At 36.3% G+C, this 5,902-nt stretch overlaps 1 non-coding gene across 1 annotated transcript; it reads left to right on the top strand.

Moving 5' to 3' along the window:
* The first annotated feature begins 1,059 nt into the window (after nt 1-1,059).
* LOC121210346 (small nucleolar RNA R71) lies at nt 1,060-1,166 on the top strand. Its single transcript, XR_005905460.1, has one exon. It is a non-coding gene; the product is annotated as a small nucleolar RNA R71 (small nucleolar RNA).
* Nucleotides 1,167-5,902: the final 4,736 nt, after the last annotated feature.

Here is a 5,902-nt window from a genome sequence, read left to right on the forward strand (position 1 = left end):
TATCTCCACATGCGATGCCTCATCCAGCTTCCACTTATTTGTTAAAAGCTCTTTTATAAATTTAACTATGTTTGGCATCTGCGAAAGAGCTTCAGTAAACAGTAAGTTAATATGTAATTTCTTTAATAGTTTAAGGAATTTACCAAATTATTCATCTATGCGGTCTTTCCTTGTCGCATTGGGGTACGGCACCTGTGGTTTGTACTCTTTACTTATCGATTTTTGCTTACTGTGGACTACCTCACCTTTACTTTTACTTACCCCAATTCCTTGCCTCGATTCTGGTTCAAGTCCAACTAACCCTTCCTTATCTTGAATGGTAATCGCATTGAGATGTTCCCTTGGGTTAGATTTAGTGTTACTCGGTAGGCTACCTTGTGGTCATTCAAAAATTAGTTTCACGAGCTGTCCTATTGAATTTCAATCCTTTGGATCGATGCTTGTTGATTCTTAAGTGCTGTTTCGGTATTCTGAAAGCGAGTTTCTGACACCGAGATAAACTTTGTTAGCATTTTCTTAAGGTCTAACTTCTTTTCCTATTGGTAAGGTGGTTGTTGAAAACTCGGAGGATGTTGTGGCCTTTGATTCCCTTGACTACCCCACGAGAAGTTGGGATGGTTCCTCCAACCTGCATTATAAGTATTACTGTATAGGTTATTTTGAGGTCTAGAATTATATTTACCCATATATTGAACTTGTTCCTCCTCAGTGTTGGGGTTGAAGGATTGATATTCTGTGTGTACTCCTCCTCCATTTGAATCGCATCTCATTACTGAATGTACCTGAGTAGAACCATATAAATCGTCAATCTTTTTATTTAAAAGTTCTACCTGGTTAGATAGCATAGTAACCGCGTCGAGGTTGAAAACACTGGCTGCTTTTGTTTGCTTTGTTCTTATGACTTGCCACTGATAGTTATTCAATGACATCTCTTCAATAAGTTCGTAAGCCACTTCAGGTGTTTTGCTATTGATAGTCCCACTAGTAGCTGCGTCGATAAGTTGCCTTGTTGAGAGGTTCACACCGTTGTAAAACATTTGAACCTGCAACCATAAAGGTAACCCATGGTGAGGGCACCTTCTCAAAAGATCTTTGTATCTCTCCCATGCATCATAGAGTGTTTTGAGATCCATCTGCACAAAATAAGAGATATCATTCCTCAACTTAGTCATTTTAGCCAGCAGAAATATTTAAGTAAAAATTTTTCAGTCATTTGTTCCCAAGTAGTGATTGACCCTCGTGGTAACGAGTTCAACCACTGTTTAGCTTTGTTTCTAAACAAAAATGGGAAATAACCGAAGGCGAATGGCATCATCAGAAAAGCCATTGATTTTAAAATTATTACAGAATTCCAGAAAATTTGCCAAATGAGTGTTTGGGTCCTCGTCCTGCAAACCATCAAACTGAACAAACTGTTGTATCATTTGAATCGTGTTAGGTTTCAATTCAAAATTATTTGCAGCAACAATAGGCCTAACTATACTCGATTCAGTTCCTATTAAAGTAGGTTTAGCATAATCATACATAGTGTGTGCAGCAGAATTCTAATTTACTGGATCAGCAGCAATCGCAGGAGGCAGCGGATTTTCTTGATTTTCAGCCATCTCCTCAGTTGTGGTGGAAATATCGTTCTCTTGCTCATTCTCTGTGTATCTTAGGCTTCGTCTTATTTCTCTTCGATTTCTATGAGCTGTGTGATCGATCTCACTGTCAAAAAGCAATGGTCCCGACGGATTTCTTCTAATCATAAACTATAAAACCCTGCCAGAAGGAAAAAGAAAATTTAGTAACAAAAATCAAAATAAAATTTAAATTGCAATAAAATAAATAGCTAAAGTAATAAAAATTAAGTATTCCTAATATCTTAATTCCCTAGCAACGGTGTCAAAAACTTGATGTTAACAAATTGTGATAAGTTTTATAATTTATGAATGTCCGTTCTTGGAAACTAACTATTATCACGACAAAGGCAAGCGCACCTTATCGAACAGTAGTATAGCTTATGGCAAGACCGGGATGTCGAACCCAAAGGAACTAAAAGTACTAGTATTAACTTTCTTTTTATTATCTACCCTAAAAATAAAGGGGTTTGTTTTATCTAAACTAATTACTAAACTAAGAATGCACAGAAAGTGAATTGAGGAAATACTTTTGGGAAAACTGAATGATTTGGACAATACCTAAGGAAAAATCCACCTAGACTTCACTTGTTATTGACTCTGAATTAGATGATTTATTCATTTGACTTGATCCATAGAAATCCCTAATTTATATTATTATCTCTCTCGAGACTAACAACGTCTAACCCTAGGTTGATTAATTGAAATCTCTTTCTAATTAAAACCCCTAGTGTTGTATTAACTCGATTTATGGATTCCCTTATTAGGCTTCACCCTAATCCGATAAAATTATGTCCCCCTATCTCTAGGCGTGCAATCAACTCTGCTTAGTTATGTTAGATCTACTCTTAGACAAGGACTTTTGCTCCTCTAATAAGCACATCAAAACTTGAATTAATACCCTGGAATATCAAAGTAAGAATTAAGAACATATAGTTAAGAACAAATCAAATATTTATCATATAATTTAGATAATAATAAAAAGATTCATCTTAGGTTTCATTCCCCTTAGGTATTTAGGGGTTTAGTTCATAAATGTAAAAGAAAACATATCAAAAGAATAATGATAACAAAACATAAAGAAAACCCAAAAACTCCTGAAGGAAATTGAAGGGAGATCTTCAGTCTTGAGGGATAATCCGGCTTCTGAGATGGATCAATCGGCTTTCTTCGAGTAATTCGTTGCCTCCTACTCCGTGTGTCTTTTCTAGGTACCTCCTTGGGTGTTTATATAGGCTTTAGAATGCTTCAAAACCCTCAACAGTGGCCTTTTTCGAATAGGACTAGACTTGGGCTTGACAGGGACACGCCCGTGTGACACGCCTGTGTAAGGTGGCTTAGGTCGTGTTGCAATTGTTAAATAGACATAGACGTGTGAATTACTCGTGTGAGGAAGTCCAGGCCGTGTTGATTTCCCATATTGGCCTATTTTTTTCATTTTCAGCCCGTTTTTCGCTCTTTTTACTCTCTAAGTATAAAACATGAAATTAAAGGATTAGGAGCATCAAATTCCATAAATCCAATGATAATTCATCCAAAAATATGCTAAGTATGGGATAAAAAATATGTATAAATTATGGTTTATCATTGCGACACCACTTCCAAGTATCACTACATTACAATCGTCATTCCTATTCTAAGCCTAAAAATAGTGTCCTACACACTAAATAAAGTCGTTAGATTATCCCGTTAGATTATCCCAAGGCCCATAATGGCCCATTAGGTCATAACATAACTCAAAATTGCGTAAAAATACTTATTTTACATAAATTACACACAAAGAAATAAAAATCGAAAACGAAATAAAAACATATAAAAATGCTATAAAACAAGCTTGTTAAGTGCCAGAAAGACCTTAATTTGCCACAACAAATTGTGGCAAATCAGATAGCACACACCATAGGTATTGTCTAAGACATGTAATTGCTAACTACCATGAACAAAACCATTCGAATACTCAGCAAACACAAATCATTAACGTGGGTATGTATTTGCCACTATTTTTATTATCATGCTTTAACATATGCAATGTTTGCATTAATATATTCACTATTTATTTTTTGCAATAGGGTATGAGTTTGTCCAACATCATTTTCATGAAATATTAGAGAAATTGCACTCCATTAACTGATATGGTGCGGTTTACCTCTCTAACATACCCTTCGACCAGTGTATTCAATCATACTATGGGGGTTTATAATACGGGCACATGACAATGAACCTAGCATAATGCATCAATTTTGTATTGAAGGGGATGCATCTTTTGTCGGTAACATTGATAGTGAAAGAAACATATTTCAGCTTAGCAACATTATTTCCAAAGTGAGGAGAAAATATGACTAACATATTAAGGGCTATCACATTAGTGCGAGGATGTGGTGAAAGAAATTAGAAACAATGCAAAATGAGCGAACTATATGGCTACAGTGTGTCACTCGCGTCCAAACCTATCATATTGGGTTACAATGTTTGACAAACCTGACAAAGGTATTTTTAGGGGAGTGTACCGTGTAAACCTAAGATGACGAACCTATGACTATAGGAGATTTGACGCACTTCGTTATCTATGCACACATGCAATTAATGCATGTGCCTTGGTATGAGTGGATTGCAATAGCTTTCTTGATGAAGTTTACAAACTAAAACACATGTAGAACATGTGGTGTTAAAAACATATCTGCAAAAGGTGTTGAAGCAAGGTATAGTGGTGCATAGTGTGGTACTTGTGTAAAAAATATAGGGTTAGTAAAAGCACCAAAATAAGTTGAGTCATACTGACCAGGAGGTGGTGCAACCATCGGTGTCTCTTGGTGGGTTGGAGTCAATGATAATCCCGTCTTGGCACCTAATCTAGGCTTTGGATTCTGGTGCAATCATCGTGGCCTACTCATACAACATTGCCTGCCCCTCGCGTACTCTGACAGTAGATATAGCTTGCCATGGTCCTTAAACTAAGGCATGTACTCCGAAAAGGTGACCAATTCCTGAGTGATAATTGGTTCACGAATAGGTAAGAACTCATACCTATGCTCCTAAATGTTGATATATTGCTTGTGAAATACAGGTCAATCTTCACCGGTTGTCCCACACAAGTCGACATGTACAGTGCTTCAATATCTTGAGGCGACAGTGGAATAGTTTGCCTAAACCCGAACTGTCGCACCACTCCAGTGGATTCGTCCATCTCTACCATGGCGTAAACTATCAATGGCAGTTTCACATGCCACACATTGGGACGGACCAAGAATTCGGACATGATGCTTTGTTGAATTCTTGGATTGGAGTATAGTGCTCATTCAAATTATAGTATGAAATAATAAAGTTTATTATCAAATTATTATTAATTTTGAAATCCTTAAATAAAGATTATATAATTAATTTTTTTTAAAAAAACTAACATCAGCATTTGATCCTTGATCTAGCAGTAGCTAGATATCTTCAAGCTTCTCTAGTAATCCCACATAACTCAGGTTATGGATTCACCTATTCAAATAATATTTTTTTCAAAAATTGATCTAATTAAATAATATTATGATAAACATATTATAGAATTAATTTTACCTTGTTACAAATGGAAAGCATAAGGGTAGTTGACTCAAGGATGTAAAAATGGAAGCCGAAACTATACCCATGACTACAGAAGGAGTACGAAACTACTAATTTTAATTTTTTTGTGGTTTCATTGCTCAACACTTCTTTCAATACAATGTCGCCAACACAACTAACTCCCAGCTAAACCAGTCCTTTTTTTTCAAGTCGACAAGTTATAGCAGCCAACTTAAATGTACAAGATTTTGAGATTTATCAGGAACTAGAACACCTCCAATTAACTTTAAGATGTATGTTCAATTGTGTTGTTCTCTTCAATGGGACTTGAACTCTCGTGGAGATTTTGGAAATTTCTTGCAACCATTTCATCTCTATTCGGCTACCAATTAAGTTGTCCAGCACCTTGCCTAACAGTTGCTCGCAAACGCTGCTCCAATATCCAATAACCATTGATTCCGTAATGATTGGTCCATACACCGGTAACTTGAGCTGTAATTGAACATCCTTGAGTGTAATTTTACACTCACTGCATGGAAAATGGAATGTGTGTGTCTCGAGTCTCCATCTTTTCACCAACATGTTGATAAGTGTGGGGTCCAATTTACACCCCCGAGCATACGGGACACATGCAAGAATCCTGCATCTTCTTAATGGGGTTCAATCATACGCGACGACCTCAAAGATAGATTATGTATATATGTCTCCAAAATTCGATCTTTGGTCAGATTATAATT

Source organism: Gossypium hirsutum, chromosome A11, assembly GCF_007990345.1.
Source record: "Gossypium hirsutum isolate 1008001.06 chromosome A11, Gossypium_hirsutum_v2.1, whole genome shotgun sequence".
Lineage (NCBI taxonomy): Eukaryota > Viridiplantae > Streptophyta > Magnoliopsida > Malvales > Malvaceae > Gossypium > Gossypium hirsutum.